The sequence below is a fragment of the Columba livia genome, chromosome 11 (assembly GCF_036013475.1).
Source record: "Columba livia isolate bColLiv1 breed racing homer chromosome 11, bColLiv1.pat.W.v2, whole genome shotgun sequence".
NCBI classification, from domain to species: domain Eukaryota; kingdom Metazoa; phylum Chordata; class Aves; order Columbiformes; family Columbidae; genus Columba; species Columba livia.
In genome coordinates this window covers 14,558,044-14,585,114 of record NC_088612.1, presented here as the reverse complement: position 1 = coordinate 14,585,114, position 27,071 = coordinate 14,558,044, and the positions used below count along the sequence as shown (strand labels likewise).

General features: G+C 38.2%; 1 protein-coding gene and 1 long non-coding RNA gene across 2 annotated transcripts in view; one reads left to right on the top strand and one right to left on the bottom strand.

The window, feature by feature from the left end:
* The window catches only part of LIPC (lipase C, hepatic type), a 50,703-nt gene that overhangs the window by 21,759 nt on the left and 1,873 nt on the right, over positions 1–27,071 (bottom strand). The gene's annotated exons all lie outside the window — the stretch shown is intronic.
* Positions 7,451–27,071, top strand: part of LOC135580498 (uncharacterized) — a 59,021-nt gene continuing 39,400 nt past the window's right edge. Inside the window, exons 1-2 of the long non-coding RNA XR_010475246.1 lie at positions 7,451–8,253; positions 18,569–18,689. This is a non-coding gene — a long non-coding RNA (uncharacterized LOC135580498). The remainder of the gene's footprint in view (positions 8,254–18,568; positions 18,690–27,071) is intronic.

Sequence of the window (27,071 nt, the reverse complement as noted above, 5' to 3'; positions counted from 1 at the left end):
TAGAATTAAATGCTTTCCAAAGGGAAAGTAATTTGAAAAAATACCCAGCACTGATTTCATGACATATACAAGAACTGTGAAATACTTTCAGAGTATTCAGTACAGATTGTTGTTTGGTTCAATTTGTTTGTTTGCTTGGTGGCCTAAAAGATAAAGGAGGGCAGCCCACTCTCAGAAGTTGCTTATATCAAAGTAATTGATAAGAGATCCTTGTCAGTTCATTTTAAATTCTCTACTTGTGTACCTCCTGCTGCTGTTTATTTGGAATTGCCTCTCTTGACAGCATTTGGGCAGGTGGTAGAGACAGAAACAAACAGTCTCAGTTCCTCAGAGTGCCTTAAGTGGGAGTATTCAGGGATCTGGAGGGTAAAATGGGAACATCAAAACAAAAGTCTTGCTGCAAAAACTTTGGAAAATATGATGAAACGTTAAATATGATCGTATTTTGGTTTACACTTGCTGTTGTGTGTCTCAACTATTCGGAGACATATCTGTTAAATCACCTATGAATCAAGCAATGCATTTATAATTAATGGCTTTAAAAGAGAGAGAAATAAATGCAGTTTGACCTGTCCTTTAAAAGACAAAAACTAGTCGGTTAGCCTTTTGCTTTCCTCTAAATTACCTGTTTATCAGTTACATGTATTCCTCTTCTTGGCAAGATTGTGTTTCACTCATTGGTTTTGAACACTGAGTTGCCTCAAAACTCTCCAAAGAATCACCTCTTTTTTTATTGTTGTGCCTTACTCTTTTAATCTTTCTCTTCCCTGTAAAACACTTCTTTACAATGTGAAACTTCAGAACTTGTCTTTCACATCTCCTTTATTTAGAATCAAGCATCAAAGTGATGGTTAGAACAGAAGGCAAAGAAGTAACACCCACCCTCTATACTGTTAACTGCTGCTTTTGTCTTTTTATATCAGGTGAAAACTTCGTGGAAGAATGCTCGTTCTTTAAAACTTGATATCTCTTTTATTGTCTGATTAAGTTAGGCAAATAACTTTTTCCTCTTTTCTACCCTTCATTGTGACGTAATTTAAAAATATTAGTTCTCCATTAGAAGTATGAGTTTAAGTACAATAATCAATAAGCTTGTGAGACTGTTGTTGCAAAGAACAGGGAAACCAGTGCACAAAGGAACCAGCAGTGCCTCTTTGTTTAGAACAGCTGTGTGGGTCTGGCTGCTGCCCTGTGCAGAACAGTGCATCCAAATCTCTCTCCTCCGTTGAAGAGGGTGCAGACACCACCACTTACTGAGGAGATACGTGAACTGGAAATGGTTGATGAATTGCAGAGTCCAGGGGGAAGTGTGTATAGAGATGTAAACCTCCGCTGCTGAGTGTGCGTCTGCTTTTGGCCCCTACTGCAGGTGGTTGAACTAGATTGACCTTGGGTTTCCTCCACTACAGCCACTCTTATGTTTGATACAGAGCTACTTGGCATTCCTTTTTACTTCAATTTTTGGCTGGTTTTTGAAACAGAGACAACATGTGAAAAATAAGTTCTTAGTAATTAAAAAATAATGTTGAAATCAGAATTGATCAACAGTATATTTAGGCTAATTTATGTTGAAATGTTTGGAGCTTTGATTTGCAATTTCATTGCTGTTGAAGTTTTGGCTTTTTGTCTAGTTTGGGCTGGAAAATGTTCTTGGGATATGAAAATATTTTCCTGTTCAGCTGTAGTAAAAAGTCGAGTCTGCTCTTACCCTGGAAGAGGTGGACAAGACCTAAACAGGAAATACAGATCAAAGGATTCAAAACTGTACATGTACTTATAACATTATGGCTCAGAGTATTGTTTTCTTCAATTATATTTCTAAGGGACCAGGAGAAAATCTATGTTACTTATGTGCATATCCCTCGGAAGCATTTCACATATACTGACACTATGACAGGTGTAAATTTTGTTTAAAAAAAAAAAAGAAAAAAGTCTTAGAAAATATAAGATGTTTTTGGAGTTGTATTTTAGGATAGCTGTGCTGCAAGTGGGAGTTTGTTTTCTTCTTATGACCTTAATTGTTTTGCTGTGTGATTCTGCAGTGAAATCATTTGTCTGGTGCCAACTTGCTATGTCAGAAATTCAGCATCACTTCTGGATCACAGCATTCCATAGGACAAGGAGAAATTAAATATATGCAGCAAGAATGTTTATTTGCTCAGGAAAAAAAAAAATAACGGGGATCTTACAAGAATGAGAAGGTGAAACATCAGAATCTTTAGCATCTTTTCACAGGATGCCGTTACTGAGTGAAACTCACTCGCTGGGCCCTGGGACACACTGCATGACAGCTGAGCTGGTGGGTGCTGGGTGCAGGCACAGTGTTCATCTGCACAGCAAACCTGTCTGAGCTGGGAAGTTAGTGAATTGTAGGTTTAATTAAGAATTTTTGGTCCTAGCTATTCTCACAAACTCCCCTTGTGAATATTTATGCTTGGCACCATTCTGATACTCAGAAAAAAATACCTGTCTGCCGCGATGAAGAGACGGGTACCTGTCTGTCTCAGAGTTTGCAAAAAGGCAATGGGAAATGAAGAGGTCACTGGTGCATGGAAGATGATTGAGTGTTGCAGTGGAAAGGAGGTTGGGGGGGGAGAAAGAAAAAAAGGAATTCGTATAAGTTTTAGCCTTAGGACTATAGTAACAATTATGAAGGATGAGATGGCTCTCCAGTGCCAGGCAGCCCATTGGTTAAGTGAGGGAATCTGCCTCGCTTAAGTATAATTAAATCCCTGTCTACCAAAGTAGCCTTTGTTTAATTCAAGGAATAGGAGTAAGCATCCAAAGATCTCAGTCTAAAAGTGATGACTTGGCATCTGATAACTTAAAATTCTAAGAAATCTGTATTTTAGAGCAAATATTGTGAACTTTTTGAAGGATATGTTCTCGGGGGCTATACTTTGCTTTAATCACTCCTCTCTTCTTATTTCCTTTTCTCTTGCCCCTCAGTTTCCTTTTCTCTTGCCCCTCACATATGGTCATTTTTTTTTTTTCCATTGTGTCCTTTGACATTTTTTTATAGAGTTGTTTTGTTTTTACTGGTTTTGCCTGAAAGCGTTAGTTAAGCAGAAGTAGCTGTGGGGAAATCCTGTTTTGCAGTACATGGGAACTGTTTGCTTTGACAATCAGTAGGTGTGTTCATCTAAGTAAGAGTTTGATGGTTTTACTGATATGGTATCAAAAGGCTTCAGTCTCTTTAAGCGTATCCTGAATTTCTCAAAACTCATCTCTTACAGTGGATGCCTGCAGTTATTTCTTCTAAAACCTCTGCAGTGCGTGCTGTTTACAAAAGTTATCTCCATGCGATTATGTCTAGAAATGAGGCTTCTTATCCAACACTGGACTTGTTTTTAACTAGACTCTTTAAGAGGAAGGAAGTTTACTCTGGACATATTTTGAAGTAGCTTCTGCATACTGCGTTAGGGTTTTTGTTATTGCTCTTATACATTTTTGTTAATATTTTCCTTGTATAGGTAAACTGAGTGTAGATTATAACAACTGATATTGCTTCAACTATAGTTCACTAAAAATTTCTCAAGTACTTTCGTTTAGTACTCTAGTTTAACTCTCTCTGTAAGTGAAAGTGGTCATGCAATGATGTCCTACAAAGATTTGTTAGCGTCAGTTTGGGGTGAGCTGCTGCTGAGCTCTGCAGACCTTTCCAGGAGTGCTGTGAAAACTAGTATGCAAGATATTACTTTGTGGAATACTTAATACTATATGCATTATACAATGCAAAAAGTCATTAAAAAGATTAGCAGTGTATAAAACTTTTATTAGTTTTATCACTTTGACCCAGAAGGCCAGACACCTTTGCACACTGTGATTACAGTCATAGAGACAAGATGTATAAAATGGTCAAGAATATATTTTAGAAGTCATGATGCTGACGTCCAGTAAGGTGGTGAAGCAGCTGATATTTGTCCCATTCAAAGCCTTTAATCTCAATTTCAAGCAAGACAGAGCTGCCCCTGGGCAGCACTGTACGGGCACACAGTGCTGGAACTTTAACCTGCTGCTACAGCGGCAGTGAGAACTCTGTAGTTGGGCCTCTGGCAGTATTTGAGGTTTGACTGAAAAATTCCACGTTGGGATGTGGTTGATCCATAGACATAATTTGTTGATCATCTTTCTTTAGTCACTTTGTATGCCTTAGTGTAGGAAAAGAGAAATACAAAAATGCACATACCCATAGCAGGCCAAGCACGAAAAGCGAGAGAAAAACGTGGGTGTTTTGTTGTTGGTTGGTTTTGGTCTATGTGTATCCATCACAGAAAGGCAGAGATTGCTCCTTTGGACATGATTTCAAGAGATTATTTGTTTCTCAACTACCTTTCATTTTAATGGCTGTTGCAAGTACTCAGCACCTTATAGGATTGAACTATTGGTTTTCTTTGGATTTCTGTGTTTCTTGCTAGCTTATTCTTTAATGCTTTCATCTAGCTCTTCTGCAACGTGTTCTTTCTTCCTTCCTTCTGAGCTAGAAGATTTTAAGTGATGTCTGTTCACTTGAAACCTTGGTTAAGATAAAGCAAGAACGGTTAAGATGTTTCTTCCTGAAAATTCTGTGATCAGACTTTATGCTGCATATTTTCGTTGCCCAGTTTTACAGGTCATCTGAAAACTGCTCACTGAAGGCAACTGGCAGGAAGGAAAAAATCCAGATTGAAACTAGTGAATAAAAGTACATGAGGAATACGAAGCCTCATTTTTCAGGGCATAAATCAACCCTTAATTTCCTGGATAATTTTTTCCCTGGATTCTTCAGTATTGATTTCTCCATGACCAGGTTTTTAAAAGTGTCTCCAGTTTGATCTATTATGTATGTTCCTGTAGTCCTAGGTGTTTGGGCTTTGACAACAGTATGTCAGATTGAAGGAAATTTTAACATTCACTTTCAGTTGCCTTATTTTTTATTTATGCATTTGTTGTTTCTTAGTTGCAGAATGACATGGGCCAAACTGTAAGGAGTGAAGTTGCTTTCTGTATTTTGAATACATAAAAATTGATGAGCAAAACCACTGTGTTCCAAAGTGAATTATAGTACAATTGCTATGTATTTGTTTTCTAGGACACCTGAAAGCACACACAGTTTTTTCAGTTAATGTCTTACTTATAGATTGCTAAAACCTATTGTGAAACAATTAGGAAAATGAGTAAATGTATGAACTGCAAGTATTGTTTGAAAGTTTGGAATTCCAGATGCAAAAAGTGGCTCCCAATAATTGGCACTAAGTAGGACTTGTCAGCAGAACAAACTGAAAGCCAAGGACAGACAGACAAAAGGTTCTGCAGAGGTGGAACAACACAAGGATGCTTTTGTTAGCTATGATGGTTTTGGTCTGTGAACAGAGAGTTTCAGTCTCCAAGTCGGTCAAAGCCTTTTTGTGAACAACATGTTCCTGATGATAAAAACTATACTTAAAGGAAAAATATGTTTTTCCCTGTGATGTTGTTTCCCCACTGAGGATGGGGTTTTATTTTATAACTGTTTTCCATGTTGGAAGTGCAAACTGTTTTAATTCATCAGCTGTTCTTGCTTATTCTCTCTAAACTCCTTACAGCTTCACAAATGTATGAATACAAGAAGAGAAATCGTTCTCTGGAGTTTCTTTGATCTCTGCTTGTGATATCTCATTGGGGAGAAATTTATCATAAATTAACTGAACCATGAATGAGCTGCTGAAATTCTTCACGTGTTGTTAGATTTGCTGGTGGATGGTTAATGAAACAGCCTTGAGTTCTGTCACCAGGAGCTCTTCAAAAGATCCAACAGGGCAGCACAGTGGAAGTGTGCTGAAGCCAAGTTTGTTTTACAAAGCAAACTGGATCTGCTTTAGTGGACAAAATTCAACAAACGTGGACACTACTAGATTTTACTATAAATCTATGGGTTTTATAAGTTGGAAGTATGAAACATTTCCAAAACAAGTGTCTGTTTTGCTAAATGAGGTCTCGTCTTCTAGGAGCAGAAAGGTAGGGATTTTGATTGTGTTATTTTCTTGGGTTAGAACAGAAAAATCCTCAGAATACTTAAAGATGAGGATGGGATCATTAAACAATGGACATATTAAATCTGACAGCCTGGAAGGCACAAAGAAAGAATCAAGAGTTCATTTGCCAGATGGTGAAAAGGAAGTTGTTCAGAGTTGCTCACACAACAGCAAGGGTAACAGACGGCCTGCAAATTGCCTTTTGAAATCAATGAGAGCTGGGCGTACTTAATATCCTTGGTGGATGCCGACCGGTTTGTGGCCTTTCACCTCAAGAGTTTTCTCTGCTATTGCAGTGCTTAGTGCACGACCAACATTAGTCCACTTAACAGCTTTGCTTGCTGCTCAGTGACACAGGTTCTGACTACTATACTGTTGACAGTCTAGATTTCCTAGTTTCTTTCATGCCCAGGGAGTGAGTGTGAACTGCACAATATATGTATATACAATATTACTGAATTACAACTGCTTTGGTGAAAAAACAATGACAGTCAGCTGGCTAATGCGTGGCCCTCAGTGCATGGGTGCTTTCCTGCAAGATTCACGTGAGAAGTTCCTGAGCACGCTTGTCCCTTCTATGATAAAGGTTGAATTCAACCATGTCGAATTTGGCTCCCTGATAAGTAGGCTGATTTGCCAAGTTTCTAAGTAGTCCAGTTGTAGCTTAGAAGAAAAAGGACAGACAAGGGATAATAGCCGTCAAATCTCAGTAAACCAGCATCTGAGTAGTTAGTGCACAGAGCCTTGAGAAAAGGCATCTCATGAGATGCCATTACTAAGAGCACTGTATGCTGATCATCTCTCAACCTGGACACTTTGCACATAAGTAATCAATAATACTTGTTGTGAAGTAAGCAGTGGGCTGTGCTTTGTGGTAAGGTATTAGTTGATCAGTGAAGTTACTGATTTCATTCCCCTATCTGTCACAGACATGCACAGCAGGCTCTCCAAAGCCAAGGTTAACCTGTCTGTAGCCTCTGCGTTGCCTCTGCCACTTCAGTGTTCCAAACCAGTCACCTTTGGGAACAGCTCAGATAACATGAAGGTAAAATTAATCATAATGCATTTTAGAAAAATTCTGGTAGTGGTGATAGCTACTTAGTTTAATTCATACAGTAACAAGGAATAACCTGCTGGCAAAAGACATAGGCTTATGGAAGATTTTTGGCCTTGAAAAAATACATTGTTATTGAGATTTTATTACGTGAGAAAGCAAGTTTGTGTCTAATGTCCAAATTCTGTAGTCATCAGTGCTTCTGAGTGATTCCATCCATTTGTTTTTCTTGTATAGAAACAGTGACTTACCCACCAACAGGTAGAACATGTTAGCTCACTGGTGAAAGCCAGGAGCAATATCACTGATGAAATTGCTGATAGCCTTGTACAACTGTTTCACAGTGGTTTAGGAAGGAGGATGGAAAGGAAAGAGATTATTTTAATTTAAAATATTGTGATCCATGTAAAACAAACTTTTGTGTTTATGGTATGTTGTTCTAAGTATGGATGATTAGATGTACATTCTGCTTGCATTTCAAGATGTTCATTTAACAAGTCTTTTTGGACTCATTTAAATAATAAATGTAATGTACACATTAGTACAGCAGAGTCATTTCCCCGAATGTAATAACTCTGAGAATTATTATTTGCATTCTAGTCATACTCAGAGGCCTATTCAGGATAGGAGCCCCACTGTGGCAAATGCTACCAGCCATCCAAGCAGATTAGGGGAACAGATTTTTGTTTCCCTGAGAACCATAGCGATTTAGCAGAATTTTTCATGAGCTTGGCTCATGTCCCTTCCCCCCCTCACTTCTGGGGTCTTCAGAGGTCCTAGGTCATGTTGGCACTAATGCTTCTCTGCTGATGAGGATCCCTGCCCGAGGTTTTCTGGGCAGGGATGGTTTGCTGCCTGTTGGAGTGTGGTGTGATGCCAAGCTTGGTGCCAGGATGCGCACTGTTACACTTTGCTCTGTAGGGAGAGAAGACTCATGAAGATTTTACTGAGACATATATAGCACTGGTGAGGGTGGAACCCCTGCTCCCAAGGCAGGGCCTGGGCCTGCTCCTAGGAGTTTGTAGGTCTATGAGGTAATAATGGGGAACCTGGAGGTCCCACTCCCCCATTCCTGAGCGGTGTAGCCATAACTCTTGCATTTGTCTGAGTCAGTTCACTCAGCCAACATGTGAAAATTCACTTCTCTTTCTACTGGATTAGTTTGCTCATGGCTTAACAAGCTAGAAAGACTCTTTCAGGAATTGGGTAAGTCAGTGTAAGGAGTAAGAAAGAAATGAGATCACAGAACGGATCAGGAAAGTGCTCCCAAAAACTCCAAATGTGAGAATCAAAATGGAGGCAGGAGATGTCTAAAGACTTCAGCTGAAAGTGTGTTACCCAAAAGCAGTGACTGTAGAAAAATTTACATTTTAATTTGCTCAAGATTATTTTGTGGAAAATATCAACATAGTCCACTCAAATATTCCCTTATTTTTTCTATTAGCATAAGGAATAGTATCCTTGAAAGTGGATGGAAAGCCAATGTTATAATCTCTGTGTTCATTTGACTAGCACAAAGTATGTAGGCTCAGAAGTTAAAAATTCTCCAAATAGTTACAGACCAATTGTATTTGGGCAACAATGTGAAACTTTGTAGAAATAGCTGGGAAAACCTAAGGAGACTCTCAGAGGACATCTGCAAGCACATTCCTCTTTAATGCTTGAGCGGGGACACAGCAGAGCCAAAAAGTCTCATGAATGCAATGTGGGGGACAGGAACAGTTTGTTATCAAAACAGAAATCACTGTCTCTTACATCCACTAGCCCAGAAGAGATCAGTGGCTCAGCTGAACAGCCAGATAGCCATTTTTACTGCTTGCTGAACATGACAAGCCTACAAAAAGCACTAGAACAATGTCCGAGTGACAGATTTTTCCAGCCCTTCTGTGCAAAGTATAGATGTGGTAAATAAAGGCATTAGAAGATGCATAATTGGAATTATCATTTATGAGAACAGCTGTGTGAGTAAAATCCAAATGGTTGCCCTTTCAGCAGTCCTGTCCAAGTAGCTGCACTGGGGTATGCAGCAGGAAGGGAGGGGACTGAACCGTGGGCTTGATCCGGTAATAAATGCTCTGCGCAGGGGCAGCCCACAGGGTACGGCAACAGCTGGGTGCTGCTGCAGGGCAGAGCCTTGGAAACAGGGTTCTCTGTGACACTGGGGAGACAGCAGCATCTGGAGAGAAGCAGACCTCAGTGTGCAAATATGAAGAATACCTTTCTGTGGAGAATTGTATTTCTGCCTAGGAATTCAGTGCTGCATTGTCCTCTTAACTACTCTAGTTTGTCAAAAGCTGCTTTCCCATATTGTGCATAGGTGGTGCATATAACACTATAACTCATGCCTCCGACTTCAGTTGGCATGTTTTATCTAGAATCTGTCATATTTCATAGGGTGAAGAAAGTGAGACTGCTGCTCATATGTAAAAAATTAAAGACCACAAATGGGAGGAAATCTTGTATAAAACAATAGTTAAAAGTCCTTCCAGAAGGCATCTTTCTTTTCACTATACATAAATTCACTTTGCAATTTAAAACCTTTTTTTTTCTTTTTTTTTCTTTTTTCTTTTTTTTCTTTTTTCCTTTTCCTTCTTTTTTTTTTTTTTTAACTTTTGTAACAATAGAAGCAAAGCTGTTTGGATGCAGAGTTTCCTTTGCATAGAAGAACCTGAATGTGCTTCAGAGTGTATAACTCTGCTGTGGAAAACCAGTACTTTAACACTCATTACAAAAGGAGCACATTACAGCAGTGGACAGGCATTCTTGTCTGCATCCATCTGTGCCAGTGAAGAAGTTGCCACCTTCAGCTTTTTATCACCTCCTACCAATCAGAGATTGCCACCCTTACTGTTCTATTCACCAATGCTCCAATGTTGGACTGTTGTCTATTTGCTGCAAGGAGAATCAGCTAGACTACCTCAGATCACCAATTTTGACTGTTTAAACTAACCTAGTTTATATTGCTTGAGACAAATCAGGGCTTGCTTACATGAACTGACCTAGTGCACGAGTTGGATAGAAGTGGTAGCTGTCATGAGATGATGAAAGCTGGGGGAAAGCTACAGGCAGTTACCCTTGACTAGAAAAAGGGTGTTTGTTCGTGACCTGAGATACACGCATGCAATTCAATAGCTTCCTAAAGATGACCTTACTCATTTTCTTTCTTGATTCCTTAGGATTTCGAAATGGAGGTCAGGTACATTGGCTTGTGTGTAATGCTCACTTAGTCCTACTGCGGACATTATAATCTTTTCACTGTAGTATAAAGATACAGAAATTAGTTATAAATAGACAGAACCTATGAATTTGATTGTTACCTTCTCAGGAAGGAGTAATACCAATTTATCAAATTTCTGTACCCAGAAATAGTATCAAATTGTTCCCTTTTATTAAACTACAGAAAGCTATATAATGATTGCAACACCCTGTTTTGTCTCTGTAAATCATTGTTGGGTTCATGGCTAGTGACCAATCTGGTAGCATAGTCAAAAGGTTACACAGATAAACAGAATTATTTGGCTCTGCGTGTCATGCCTGGAACACGAAATGGGTGAATTTATCCACTTTGTTACTTCGCATGACATTTGAGTTCAGCCTAGAGTCCTCAGAGCTGAAGTTTTACATTAAAAAAACAGTTATACTATATAATAGTTTATGTGGCTAAGTCACAGAAGGTAATGATATAATATACGCTGCCAGAACATTTTGTTTTCAGTGTCTCCTCTCTCCAATTCGGTGCATAATTTCCTTTTCCCTCTGGCCCATCTCTGCAGAGCCATGATAATATCCAGTAAACATATCAGTTTCCTCATTAAAAAAAAAAAAAAACAACACATTGCATTTAATATTTGCTTTAGGAAATGTTGTAGCCTCCTATTGTATTGTGCTCTTTTATATGGAGTGAGGAAATCTACATGCCCAAATACACAATTCAAATCATCCCTGTCAAATATCAAAGCAACCAAACATAGCACAGTGACATCTGTTTTATCAAAAAAGGTGGTGTGCATACTGCCGCACATAGGAAATTCATCCTGTCGTTGAAGCAAGTTGTAGAGCTTGAAACTCTCCAGTCTCCTTGAATGTCTCCATGTATTGACACTCAAAAAAAACCCCCAAAATGCCCACATTATCACCTCTGCTAGCTTGGTCGTTATAACTGTGCGTGATAAGTGATGTCAGAGCAGAGACTGCTTTTTGGGCTGGAATAATGTTAATGTTTCAATGCCAGCTGCCAGCAATGCCTTTGTCCACTGCAGATTCAGCTTCAGCCAAGTTTGTTCTCATTCATATCTGCATCTTGGCTGAAGAATGACATTTTTGATCTGCTAAAAACCAGAAAATAAGCTGAGCATCACCAGCATACTAACAGAACCTGAATTTCCTCCCAGCTGGTGGCAGACCAGTCGGTGCTGTGGAATGAACCCCACAGCACCGTGACAAGGGGACACCTACTGTTCTCTGTCCAGTTGTCAGGTTCTCCTCTCCATTGAAAAACACAGGAAAAATATCTATTGGAAAAACCCAGTCTGTTCCAATAGTGTGACAGTTGTCTTAGGTTTATCAAAGGGTTGTAAACTTAATGAAATGAGCATGGACGCTTGGACACATAATTTTTAGCTAAGGAAATCTGTGAAGACTGTATTTTGCCCTTGGCTGACAGGGAATAATGACAGCAGAAATGTACTGTAACAGTCACTCACTGTTCTGGTGGTGATCATATTGCGATGCAGAGAGGAATAGATATAAAGTGCATTTATAATGATATCTGGAACAGTGTGGGAATTAATGGTGTAGCAACAGAGAAGCAAAGGTCCAAGTATCCACATTCCCTCAGCATGGCTCAGCATGTCAGACCCTTCTCTGTGCTGCTGGATATTTTTTGTTCCCTCAACAGTACCCATCGTGCATCTCAGCTGTAATAATCCTCGACTTTCTGTTCTCTAATGAGGAGAGAAAGGAGCACAGGCTGGTTTTTAGCAAGGAAGGTATGGGTGCTGTTTTGTTTTCTTTAAAAGCTAACATAGCAGATTTGATTTAAGAAGTTCTAGAATGAACAGAAAAACTGTTGTTCAAGATTGGTAAAATAAAATTAAAGGAAAAAAAATGTTACTAAAAAAAAATTTTTGTACTGCTTCGCCGGGTATTTGGAATACTTATTTTTCTCTGAACAGGGTCTAGGGGAAAAGAGGATATATTTGAACCCAATTAATCACAGATATAGTTTTTACTAGGCTGAAACTATTGGGCAATAGCTTTGGAGGATTCTAGTGGGAAATACTGGTTAGTGATTCATTTGGTATTAAATAAGCAGGTGAGTTTGGCCATGGTTCACAAGAGGCAAGAGATTCAGCTTTTGAAGGTTCCTGCTCTGTTCTCTTCCTTCCATGTATTAACTTGCCTGTTCAGTTTTAACTAAGCATATTCGTCTGAAAGTTCTCAGTAATGGTATTTACAAGGAAGAATTCTTTAGTGGCATGTCATGCCTCTGCTTTTGGAAATTAAATTAAAAAGCAAAACAAAAAAACACCAACAACTTTGTGGTAATATTCTGAGAGCCACTGCTGCAGTAAACTTCAGCAGAAGCTGAGTGTTGTGTGTACTCATAAGCATATTGATTTTGATAGAATAAGTATGTGAAGAAAACAAGGAAGATAAGCCTGAATTAAACAGTAGGGACATATAATCACCTAGATAGACACTTAGATAGTCTCACTGTTGATGATGACATTTGGTAGTGAGAGTTGCTATTTCCCAGCAAGATGTTCAGGTTAATAAAAAGCTATTAATTGATATGATTTGACATATTTAAGAAATGTAAATTTTACAATAAAATATGAAGTCTTTGTAGTGTAGGTTCTATTATTTTCTTCTGGCTTAAGTATTATGAATTTTCTAGGAATGTTATATATGTATTTCTCAACAGGATTTGAGAAGTTATGTTTATTTTCCTGTGTATGAAAATGCTGACTGCGTTTCTGCTCCTTAACATTGAGGAGGTACTAAACCAACTATTTCTATAACTATTTAATTCTGTAAAGTCTTAGTAATTTAAATTACCTTAAAGAAAGAGTCACTTCCATCAACAATTGAGAGTGTGAAAAGCCAGTGGAAAGTGAAAGAAGATGATTTATTATAATTGGGGGGGGGGAATGGACACACATAGGCAGGTGGTGAAAAACACACACACACACACACACACACACACACGCGCACGCATGCAAACTTATACTGAGCTAATTGAAGAAAAGAATGCCAAAGGAAACTTTAAAGAACTACTCCCCAGTTTTAGTTCAGTGTTATGATTGTTGTGCTGCCTAATTTGGGTGTTCTAGTAATTTAGTAGTCTGGACAACACAGGCAACATGAGAATTTATAATCAAATTGAAGATGAAGAACAACTCCCTCTGTTCTATACTTTACAGGTATTTTATGTTGATCCATTTTTTGCGCTGCATCTGATATTGCTGATGGTACATTGTTATGATTGCATTCAATTACTAAATTGGCATTTTGGGCTTGGCTGCTTGGCAGATATTTTTGGGTTTTGTGGTGGTATTTTTTCTTTGGTTGGTTTGGGCGAGGTTTGGTGGTTTTTGTTTTGTGTGTTGTTGTTTTTAAAATGTACATCTGAAAATAGATAGTCCACGTGCAACTGTGGGGAGTACTGGTAGATACTACTTGCTTCTCAGGCTACTGTAGCTAGCAGCTGGAGATATATCACACATTTCCCATGGAGGCTGGATCAGTTGTTAGAAATGAAAGTGAAGCTATTTGTTCTCTTTCTTTTTCATTTTGTTTTGCAGCAGCGTCATGGATTTTGTTCAGATTTATGGGAGACTGCCTAGACTAAATAACTGGCATTGCAAGCTGCAAAAGTCACTCTCTACTTGGATCATTTTGAATTAGAACTATCTATTACCCTTCTACAGTGAGTTTAATAACTCCCATAATTTTCTACTATAGATTTGCATAAAGGGCATGTTATTTTTTAAAAGAGAAATACATTTTCTTCTACCTGGACCTGACAAATCTATTAGCAAAACCTTCCATTAGCAGAAAGAAGAGTTTCCTTTATTTTACACAAGTTCTTTCCAAACCTTTCAGGTAATTAATTCTGCTGCTATGTAATTATAGTGGTTAGATTCTAACTATTCTGAATTCTAACTTAATGCAGCAGTTATTCTGGCTTTTCAGTAGCTGACTCTTCTGTGGTGTTGTGCAGTCCTGAGGCAGCGTTTTGTGTTGTGGCCACTTCTTGAGGTACGTTTGTTGAAATATAGGGAGAGTTATTCTTTAAAATAATGTTCATTTTGTCTTAAGCATACTTCCTTCACAATCTTTCAGCTTTATTGCTTCTTTTATTTACGGCTTTGCAATTCAGTTAGTCCTGGACAAGGGCTTTTTGGGAGTGGAGATTTGGGTTTTAGTAACAAACCTAATGCTATTACTCTTACACAGGTATAAGCTTGTTTATGAGTACAGGCTCTGCCCCACATGTATCTTGTAGCTGCCACCCTAGCTGGACAGACCTTTTCAGGACAATTAAAATAATTGGTTAACGTAAGAGCTTTGCAGTTGGCTACACAACCTCTGTGATAATGGTTCATTTTATAAAACTGTCCTGAGATATGCTCACCCACTCTTGCCAGCTGAACTTTCCTAGGCTGCCAGACTGAACTAACCTGGGATTTTCACATCAGCGTATTTTTGTGTCTGTTTTCTGGTATATCAGACTGGGAACTTCAGAACACACTGGAAGCTTCCCAGCAATCATGAGGTATCACCAAGGCAGGGCAGCATTTCTTGTGGTGCTTCAGTATGTTTGCAGGTCCACTAGGATCCAGTGAAAATGAAATAACAACAAATTTGCCCCAAAATTTTAACCTTCCAATTTAATCTTAGTTGCTTTTTATCTGTTAGATTCTTTTCTGTCATGTGCAGGATGGTCCCTGGTGGAACAGGTGCATCTGTTTCCTTCAGGTGTGCAGAATAATTCCTGTGCTCCTAATATGGTTCTCCTAGCTCAGCTTTTAGAAAATGAAATGTTATCCAAAATATATGCCTGAAATAGTTGTGGAAGAGGAAAAATATAATTAAAATATTTTCCTCCAAATTCTAGGTAGAAAAAAAAAATTATTTCTTAATATATGATATTATTTCTTATTACATGGAGACCAGAAGGACTATAAACATTCCATTAGAAAATGAAATTCTAGTCCACATTCATCTATGTCTTTTGTCCCTGGAACAAATATGAAAGAAGGTAGCTTTTTGTGAGCTGAGGTCTGACAATCTGAAGTCCAAGTGGAAACAGAGTAGTTCATGGCTGGTTCATAATCCCTTAAATAGATATTACTGTCTGCTGCAATGTAGAGGTCCTAAGCCAGTCTGTGTTGTGTCTAGAAATTAAAATCGGGAAAATAATGAAAAAAATCTTCACAGATTCCCCATTCTCTTTCTCCAGTTGGTCATTAATAAAACATAAAAACTGTTCAAGTCATAGTCTTCGTATAGCCAGTTCTGTCTGGACCACGTATTCCTTTGGACAGGAGCCAGGTCCCACAATGTGTCTGCAGCACAAAATCATCCCAAAGGGCAGAGGTGTAGGACAGACAAACGCAGTGAGCAGCAGCCACAGCCCTAAAAGCCTTCTGCTAAATCATTTCCTTTATTCCTTCAAATAGCTGTTCTATTCTGTTGAATGTAGCTTGACAGTAAAACATAGGAACAACTTTACAGCATTTCAGCCCACGCAGAGAGCTGTTCACTGGCACTGAAGTGTCCCAAACCTCCCAGGCAACAGATTACAGTTGAGTCAGGTTTCCTAATCTCGTCCTTGGCTCTGTAAGGTGTGAATGTGTCAGCAAGCAGAGAGTTTGGCCAGCATGCAGAGAACATGCCTGGACAATCCGGCACAGTTACGTATGTGATATATGTGTTGTAGGTGTGAAAACAGTATTCGCAGCCATTACAGCAGCAGTCCTGGGCCGCCTCCTTTCTTCCCACACCCACGAGGCTTTTGACTTAACTAGTGTTGTGCTTTGCTCTGTGCTGCTTTGAAAGAGAACTCCATCTGGGGGCATACATTACAAGACAGTGTAGCCTTGAGATATGCATAAGCTCTTTTATGAGTTTAAATCCTGTTTCTGCTTATTGGTTCTGGACTAGACATGCCTAGGGCATGTTCGCTGAACATTAACGTTTGAACAAAATGCTGTAGTGATTATGTATCTGATACTGGAAGTGTGTATTTAAGGAAGATGTTGCTGACTCCTAAACCTGTCAGATAAAAGCAGTATTCAGAGAGGACACAGCAGCTGACCTGTTTGCCAACTTGAACACAAAGTTAACTTCCAGTAGGACCCTGCAAACTGAATGTATTTACTGAAAAGGAAGACAGAGTATCTCATGGAGAAATAAATATGATGCTTTGAAGCCTGCAGATACAGACAACTTCAAGTTACTTATGGGATCTCTGATAAAACTATTGTTCAGCAAAATAAGGAGTTTGTTTGGACAGCTCTCTGTAATTTTCTGTTTGTCATTTAATCTAATTGTAAATTCTACAAATTGTGAGTAAAATATAGTACATGGGACAGTTGGACATGCATCACAGGAACTGTTAGCTGAAGTCAGTCATCTCGCTTGGCCAAAGAAACAAGATAACTGGAATCTGCACCAGTGGTTGAGCCAAAATGAGAGAATAAACACCTCTTCCTACACCAAACCTTATGGAGGATGCCTGAAATTTGCCTAGGTGGTTGGGCCTTAATCTAAAAGCCATCTTGCACCAGATAAATTAATGCAGACAAGATATATTTCTGCTTTTTGCTGTGGAGACAAATCAGTTTCTTTATAACAGCCTCTGATGTTTCAGACAGATGAAGATTATGACAGGATGAAATAATTCTCTGTATTTAATTATCATGTTTTTAATTTGAATTTATCAGGAGACTGGTTGAGTAGAGTCTGCAAAATTGTCAGGCAAAGGAACCTTCTAAAAACGAAATGTTGTTAGCAAGATACTCAGTGTGCATAAGGTGAAGGAGTTCATAAATAGGTTTAGGAAGAATTGAGCTCATTATAAAATAAATCAAAGATGGATTTTTAGGGATATAGCCTGTTTTCAAAGTTATTTCAAATGAGCCTAAACCCTGGCTGAATCTTGCAGTGCTACCAGGCATTTCAGACCTTTTAAATTTGCTTTAGAATGACAATAGCTCTGGAAATACAATTATTATCTGAGTTCTAATTGTACTATTTCAATTTCCACTCCAAGACCCGTTATTTACTAATTCCTCATAATTAGCAAGATAAGCCTTATTCTCTAACAATCAATAAAATAGTAGTCTTTCTGTTAAACAGAATCCAGCTTCAACATAGAACTGTATACACTGTGTGACAGTACCTGTTAGCTATGCTTTTTTAATTTAATTTTTAAAATCTTGCAAAATGTTGGTAGCTGAAAAGGAATCTCTTGATGTTTCGGAGAAGTGTTGATACAGTGGTTTACTGTGACCTGCTGAAATTGGCTACTGCTTGGCATCAGTTATTTAAGATTCAGTTTCGATGCATATGTATGTATGTGTAAATACAGTCATTGCATAAATGCCAACCGGAAAATGGTTGGAAACATCTGCCTCAGTTTTCCCAAATGCTCACAGTGTGAACATAGTGGAAGTTGCACTAAAAGCAAGCCTAGAATTTGACCATTTCTTTCAGAAATCCAAACCTAGTTGAAGTTCCCACAAGTTATGGCCACTCAGTTCAAATGACAAATCAATTTACTTTTCTAAAATGAAAGTTTAGAGCCATATTATCAAATAAAATAAGCTCCATTCCTATCACTAATCGTGATGCACACTGTATATAGGAAAAAGATAAAGACCAGTTTTGACCCGTGCAGTATTTATTTCTGCCTGACACTCTGCTATTTCCTCTTTTAAGTCTTTATACATTTTAGTGGAAATATGCTGTTGTGCTGAATTCAGAAAAATAAGCCCTTCCAGTAAAATAGCTTTTTTTTGTTGAAGGTAGGAGTTTTGCCCTGATGATTATTTGCTTGGTATAGTTAACCTGTTTGGTGCCATAAGATCAACTTTGAAAATCACTTTGTGGAAGTGGTAACTGGGAATTCTACTTAGAAATAGATTGATGACTTTTTAGAAATTAATGGTAGGTTTGCAGCAAATAAAGCCACAGAATAAGCTGACCTGTTTCTGATGTCTGAGACTGTTTTTCACAAGATAGTATATATTATAGCTTGAGAGTCTGGTTAATATAATTGCCTAGGTTGACTGTTAGGATGCTGTTAAAACAATAGTGATGGCACTGTAGTTAACTAAGGAAAAATGTAGAATTGCTTTAGGACATATCTATCTACTTGTAGAATGGAGGGACCATAGTCAAGGAAAAGGATCCCTCTAAAATGTGTTGTTCTCAGGCTAATTAGAACTGTAAACTTGTTGAGCAAGTCTCTTTCTCTCTCCTTCCTCTGACTGGATTGTTTTCTTTCCAGAAGCAAAATTGACAGAGATGGAGAAGTCAACAAAGTTTGGATTTCATGTGATTTTTATGGAATGGAACAAACTGCCAAGAATCATTGGGCTGGATCAGATCAAGGGAACCTGACTGATCACGTAAGAATGATGCATTTAGACTTTTACGTAACATTTCATCTGCTGCTCTGGAACGCTCTTCTCATGACTATAGAAAATACCTTGCTAAGAAAAGACGGTCCTGTTTTGTCAAGCATTTCATGTTTGTGTGACTCCTAACGGGTAAACAGAAAGCAAACAGAGAGAACTATCATTTTTGTTTTAAAAAGTTAAGGATTTGGAACATTTGGGTTTAGTAATAGTGGAAACTACAAACAGTTCTTGCCCTTTAGCATCCTGCTCTACCATCTTATTTCATGATGAGTGGCTAATGATCAGTGTAATCACTGTGGTGGCCCATATGTAAGTGACGCGAGGTAGATTCCAGTAGGTGTAAAGGGAGATTTTGTATGTATCTTTGCTTTCAGTTGTCTAATTTTGCTCTTTTTTTGTTTGGTTGGTTTTGGGTTGTGTTTTTTTTTTTATTATTATTATTTGTTTGTTGAAACACTGGCTCAAAACCATATAAAATGTATCCTAAGATAAGCACCATCCACGTTCTTTGAATCTCTCCAGCTTCTGTTTATTTAGGAAGTGGAACCTCTAACCACTTATCCAAAGCATCCCAGGGTCCTATTATACTGTCAGTGCTTGGGAACCTTTACATAACTTTGTAACCTTAAAAATGGCTTGTCAATGAGCCAACAGTATTAAAATAATCACAATCAGTTAGAAAATTTTGTTCTTTTCTGAGAGTTTACTATGAGCCAGCAATGCTTGTTCTTGTAGAGAGGTTTGTCTTATTGCATCCGTGAAGGAAATTGTTCCTGATGTATTTGACATTAATTTCTATCATAGTGTTTAAAAGGCTTGGGTTTAGTTAGATATCTAGGGAGTTAGTTCCAGAATTCCCATTATCCCAATTAGGTTAGCAGAATGACACAACTCCATGCACTTCCAGGCAATTATTTCACCCTTCAGCTGGTGACATTATACTAAAGGAAATAGATCATAGGATTTTTGCATGCCCAGAAATATACCTTGGAGCTGTGCCCTCATGTCAGACAATCAAGCATCTAAATAAGAAAGACACTACAGAGGTGCATTGTTGCAAATTACAGCAATGAGAAAGCAGCTAGTGTCACATCTCAGTTTGTGACACTTCCTTTTCAAAGAGTAGACATCACAAATAAAAAAGCAATGACCTTGCTTCGTCTCTGTAATGGTACTATTACTGGGAACCTGAAGGTCAGAATTTTGATTCTATGTGTGTTTTAGTTTTAGAGGAAATACATTGCTGTCTGCAGTGGAACAAAGAAAATGGCTTCAAGAATGGGACCAGGAGGCTAAAGATATGGCTTCCAGTCCTGGCTCTGAATACTGTCTAATAGTACCTAGAAGCTTGGAGGTTTGGGGTGTCTAATTTAAAGCAGAGGTAATAATACTGGTCACGCTAAAATTGTGACCATTAATGTTGCTGGTGCTTCAGAGTTGTGGAGTTGTTCTATGAAATTATGAGACATTAAGGATGGCATAAGGTCAAAAGGGGCTGGCTGACCATTGCAGCCGCAAAGCATGGTGTGTTACATCCCATGGAAGGGACTGATGTGTATCCTGGGCTCCTTATTTCCGGCTCTGTGATTTGACATTTGGCTGTATGGAAATGCACACCACATGTGAGTGCGTTGCCAAGTGGACCTTGTGGTGAAGTTGCAGCCTCTCGGGGACAGACACAAAGTTGAACGTAGCTCAAAGGGACACAGGCAATCCCCAGTCTGGATGCTCATCATCAGTAGCTTTCAGCTGGTGGGTTCTGTGTCCAGCTCAGGAAGAGGTGCCATTTGTCTAGCTGTGCTGAGCTGGGCCTTGAGTTTTTGCAGATATAGCAGTCTTTATTATTCTGTGTTGCTCACTCTCTACTTTTCACTTTTGCAAAGAATGGTAGTTGGAGACATACCTTGCCTGTATTTTTTAAGACTTTCCATTGTTTCCAACTTCTTGCCCAAGAGGACAGTGGGTTGGTTTTGGAGGTGAATCCTTTTGGTGCCAGGTTCCTATGTACTAGGTTCTACCGTACATGCTTTACTAGTTTTGCTTTTGTGTAATGTTGCCTTATGAGTCCTGTTACAATGTTGCTTACTTTCTGTAGAATATTTGTTTCTAGACTAAAGGTCGTACTGTGGATTATTTCATAGATCCAAAATAGCTGGTTTTAACACATTTTCTTTCTCTTTCAAATAAATCCTTCTACTGCTCTGTAGCAGTCCTTTTTACTAATGAGAGCTATTGCCAGGCTTCCTTATTATGGCACTTTGTTAGAAATGTGCCTGACATACAAAAGCGGCGGCTTACTGGGCTTTCATCAGTTCTTAGCCAATTTCACAATTAGGATCAGTATTTTATTTGGAGCTCTGTGACTCAGTTCAGATCTCTCTAATTTTCAAGGGAAGGCTGCTCACAAGAGGAAACATTCCGTTTTTGTCCAGACTTGTCTTCAAATTCCTACATAAAACACTAACTTGAAAGAATGATGTTGTAACTGAGAATGGGGTATAAATGATTTGTATGCAACCTGCTAAAAAGTTTAAAATTATAGCATCACCATAATAAGTAAGGCCAGATATCTTCCTTTTCTCATGAAGATTCTGTTCAGATATTTGTAGAATTCCTTTGTTTTGGAACAGTTTCATCATCTTTCTGCTTCTATAGATCATTTGGTATGTGGATCAGACATAATTTTACCAGAAGCTTATTCACACGCACTAGACCCGTGTTTCTGAAGAGGACCTATTTCTCTGATGCTTTCAAAGATGTTAGCAAATTTTGCACCATATTGAGTGCCCCTTGGCCGCAGGTAAAGAATTCAGCAGCTTGTGGGAGTGCTAATTAGAGCTAATAATAACTTCAGTGACCTGCCTTGGCTTTAAAATACCTGACAGAAGTTACCCTGTCCTTGAAGGACAGAGATTTTGTTTCCATGAAGGTGTCTGATTAGAGACGCTCACGCCTTCATGTTTCTGTGTTTAGTGATCACCCACAATTAGCTAAGTGCGTGCTTGTGTGCAAGTGAAATGGAAGTGTCTGGTGTTGGGAATCAAGAGGAAAAAGGGCAAAGAGATCTCTCAAAAATACTACACCGGAATTCCATTATTAGAGGGATTTCTCTTGTAGGCTAAATAGCCTTGTTAAAACCAGAAATAATAATAGAAAAGCAATTAGAATAGGAATTGAGTTATTCATAATTAAACCTTTTCTCTCTGATTTTGGTACTTTTTCCATGGTTAGTTTGCTGAAATATGTACAGAGGGTCTGAGGGAAATGAAAGCTTTAATTTGAGCAAATACCCAAAAAGCTCTGAGGTACGAGATTTTTATCTGGCTAATAGGTTGCTGATGGTGCAGAAAACAATTATATTTTCAAGGAGATTGCCCTAGACCTTTCAAATGTAAATATTATTAATGCTAGGCAGAAAAAAAAAAAAAAACAACAATCTTTTATGAGCTGTTATTGGAATGATAAATTAGAGATTTTTCTGACTGCTCTTTCTTTTGCTAAATTGATTTTTGGAAATTAGTCAATTAAATTAGAGGGAGTGAAGGGTCTTTAGAATTCTAATAGTGCCAGGAATTATACATAAAATCACTGCAGTCATACACAGAAAAGCAAAGGTTAAAATCTGTTTTCTCCTACACAAGAATCAGTGGAGAATGCTTCACAGCAACTGCTGGGATTACCCCCAGGTTTTAAAGACGTAAATGACATCAGAATATGGTCACTGTAGTCTTCAGGATTTGAGAGGAATCTTTAGAAAAATCAATAAATTAATATGCTTGGGTTGAATGTGAGAAGTGTCTTCCACTGTTTTGTCAGCTCCAGTAATGCTATTAATACTGCTTACTCCTTTGTAAACTGTATAATGTTTTAGGGTTTTTTTTCAGATGCTATTATTCCTAAATTAGGTGATGGGAAGCATGATAAAGTAGACTGCACTTTTTAAAAAATAAAGCATAAAAGCTTAAAAAAAAAAAAAGAAAAAAAAAAGAAAAAATAAAAGACTTAATGGTTGGGGTCTTTAATTCCTAACTGGACACTTGTAGACACTTGGCTTCAGTGCCAGCTGAGCAACTCTCGGCAGGTGACTTGCCCATCTTGCTGCCGCCCACTCATTCCTGACCTCCTGCAGTGCCTTCATTGATTCCTCTTGGATGGAATAATATGTCACACTCTTGCTTTTGTTTTTATTCTCTAATAACCTCTGCAGTAATTGTGTTCATTTATTTTACCTGAAATTCCAGTGTTGTGGTCTCTATACTCACCAAATTACGGTGCTGAAGAATACAGTGCAGTCAGCAGCCATTCCTATGGCCACTTAATCTGAGCTATGACTTAGGGAGACTAAATTAGTAAGCAGCACAACTGTCTATTTTGGGAGCTGGATCAAAGACTGTCAGTTTTGTCCATTCGCTTCAGTTAAGAATCTCCATTGCATTTCTTAGAAATGGTGACACTACCAAGCCAGAGAGTGCTGAGGGAGACGCTCCTTGACTGAAGTTCCTTAGAAAAGTTACAGTTCCTTGAAATTACCATATTAAAGAGAAAGGTCACACGGCATGTGAGAAGAGACCAAGGCTACTGAGTGACATGCATGAGGATCATGCAGAACTCCTCTCTCCAGGAAAGAGTGCAGGGATTGTGACTGCGATGGTGGGAGAGTTCTGGCAGAGAGGAAAGGCATGTAAACTTTTTTGAAAGGGTGGATCATAAAGCTATTTGTGCTCTAGGAAAAATGTGGAAACCTCCCAATACTCTGGTGTAGCATGGCAGCTGAAGGTCACCAATTCACGTGTAGTAAGCAAAATCTCATGTTTCATATGCATTCTATGTATATTTGACGGTATTTGAAATGTTGTTGCTTGGCCAGAAGCATGCTTTCAGTGTTCTTATTTTATATACTGAATTTGGTGTGCAACTAGAGCAACTGGAAATGGAATACTGTCTTTTTGGTGAAGGTGCTGCCCAGATACTCTCACTGTCATATTGCAGAGTACTGTAGTATGGAAGCAAGCTTGGGGATAATGCAGTACTTACTACCCAGTATGAGTAAAGATGGCAGAATTGCAATTGTAGTAGTCAATGAAACACAGAAGAGTAATTTCAACACTGCACACTGACGTGTTTTGTTTAGGAACCTTTGCAGAATCTGATTGAGCAAGGTATCGTCAGAGAGTTCTCGTAAAAACACTTCATTTTAGTATCTCAGCTTTCATGACTCTTTGATGTCATTTACTAAGAAAGCAATGATTTATTATTTCCCTTAGGAAGAATTGTTCCAAATTAAAATAATAAGCTTTAATTTCTATTCCCAGGTAAGCAGAAGGTAAGTCTGATGGACAGAGAGCACCGTAGATTTTTAGATGATGTGCCAGCTGGCTTTCTGTGTAATTTCTAGCTCATATTAAATATTTCTAGATTTCTTTTTTGTCATTTCCTTTGTTATTTATCTGATAGCTATTTGTTGCACTTAGAGCAATACCATGAAGTCTGGAGGTAAAGTAGGAGCCCAAATATAAACAGTGTTGTTGGTAAAAGATTTAAATGAATTTTATTGGCCTGGGCAAGAATACTGGAGAGGGCAGGAGAATGTGAGTATTTTTAGGCAACTCCTATTTCCACAGCCAGGAAGTAGTCATGTTTTATTAGAAGCATTTCAGCACCAGCAAAAGCTTTTGTTGGCTAATCATAATGGGTATGTGTAAGGATGTGCAATCCTGTGCAGTTAATGCCTCCTGGGAATATTAGCAATTGTAACAATTTTTTAAAAATTAAAAGGAACAAGCAAGAAAGGTGTCATAGTAATATAATTTAAAAAACAGTCCATCTTTTCTAGAGGAAAGGCTACAAACCGTGAAAGCAGTGATTTTTTTGCTTAGTACATAAACGTTTAATATGGTTGTGGGTTTTTTGTTGTGTGTGGTGTGTTGTGTTTGTTTGGTTTTGTTTTTTTTTTAATTAATTATAATCCGCATTTGGCCTATTGCCCAAAAGCAGTGAACTCTATCACCCAGTCTTGGCATGTGCAGATAGATGGCCCCTTCTGTCTCTTTTGCCAGTTATTGCTTATGTTGCCAGGAAATCTTAATCATGTTGCTTGGAAGTGGCTGCCGGCCCATCCGCCTGCTGCCAAGCCATTACCCTGTATAAGGAGTCCGACTCAGCTTCAGCTAACGGTCTCGTAGCTCCAGCTAACATATAGGAAAAAAGGTCACTGTGCTAAGGCCACCTAGGGGACCATATGGTGTTATGAGCTACATCATCAACATTGCAGCCATTGATGTAACCCTGTTACTAACCCTGAAGCTCCACATGGACTGGGCATAACTGTGTTTTCCAAAATGAAATGTGCAATATAAGCCTAGAGTGAACCACAAAATAAACACAAAAGAAAAATGTTCTCTTTAATAATTAATTATTCAATTGATAGTTATTTTCCATTAAAACTATATATATATATATATATATATATATTTAAAACCTATAAGCATCTCTAGTTTGAGAGACAAAGGAAGAAAATTAGTTAAGTTATTAGATTGCACTGCTACATTATTAAGAAATGTTCCATATGTTCAAGTTTCTCAAGTGTTATATGAGTTCAACCACTATTCATACAGTAGTAGTCAGAAGAACGTAATGCCGAGGTCTAGTGAATTACAATCCTCTGGTGAATTTAGGCTCCTCATTAAGATGTTCAGTCACTTGCATTAGTTAGAAATATTGAAACTTGTTTCATGCCTGAATAGTTCCTTTGTCGATGGAGTTCCCATTATTATATCTTTCCATGGGAAAAAGCAAAGGGTCTTCAATTAGTTAGACTACAGTTATATTTCGGACTCTTTGGTGAAAATTTGTGTCTGAAATTATATTTGTAGATTTTTCCAGGTGCCAAAAGGAAGAATAACTGTTTTAGCTGACAGAAGATGTGCTGGACTCCTGAGAGCATAGCAAATGCTATGTACACACACAGTAATTCTGGAACACAGCCACTTAGAAAATGGCAGCGGATACATTTGTAGAACTTTCCTAATAACAGCATAGCAGAGCATTACTGTAATACTTAAAATATAGCAGAATTGGGCAACAACTAAGATGTTACGTTCTATTTTTGGGGGAAAAAAAAAGTGCAACTCAACTGCCAGCTGTGAGACTGTCAGGTAGAAAGTGCTAGCTCAACAGCATGCATTTTTATGTCAACTGCTGAATAATTCTGCTCTACACAATGACATGGAATATATTCCCACCTAGTTTTATGTTTCCAGAAGAATCAAAATAAATAGGAGTTTATATTGAACTATTTTTTGCATGCTTTTAGAAAGCATCATCCTGGCTCAACTTCAGGGGTATTATTTTCAGGTGTTTATTTCTGATCTTCTACTTCTAGATGGACTTTTGGCAAAAAATGCTGAACTTATGTCCCCCTATTTAAATATACAAGAAAACCGTGGCATTTTGGAAACACTTTGTGGCTTTTTAAGAATAACCTCTCTGTGTGTTTTAAATGTGATTTTATGTTTGCTTGGTAATGCAGTCCATCTTATTCTACATAATTAAGTATAAAACAAGGACCTATAATATGTATTTATGTACACAACTTGAACAAAAACATTTACATTCACCTATCTATAGTGATTTACCAGCTGCAGTCTAATTCCTGTAAATTCTCTTTTTGTAATGTATTTTACTGTTTAGGTGAATAGAAAGATATAGAGAAAATTGAAGCAGAGTGTTGTTTATTCGCTGAGTACAAATAAATGAGAAGGACTTTTACACAGTGATTGCTCTTTTAGAGGATGGTTCCCTTATAGCCAGTTGCTTGCCCTAAAATGACATGCCTGACGCTCAGCTTTGAGAAGGCTTTGTAGCTCCTTGTACTGTTCATTGCTACATTTCCTGCAAAAGCCAGACCAAGCAAGCTCCAAGGTAGAAGGATTTTCAGGTAAAATATGTGCTGTGCTCACTGAAAGCTGTCTCCACGTGACAGTGTTAAAAGGCCTCTCATGTAGGGCTAAAAACTTCAGTGCTCTTCCTGAGTGAAGATGAATGCTTTACTGCCATTTGCACACGCTGTTACGGCAAACGGATTTGTCTCTTTGAGAAATGAAGTGAGGAGAAAGACACCTTGAGGTTACTGGGTGTGACTGGTGCACTGGAGCTGATTTGGGCAAAGACAGAACTAGCTGAGCTATCCTGATGAATCGAATGGTAAGAGAAATAAAGCATGAAGTTTCAAAACCCATGAATTACATTATCTTCTGGACAAAACTGAGGTGGCTGAGGTTTGACTGGGGAACGACAACAAAGGAGTGAAAGGTACAGAAATATACATTAATGTAAATGGATGATTGAAATTAGAGTTGAACTGATTTAAAA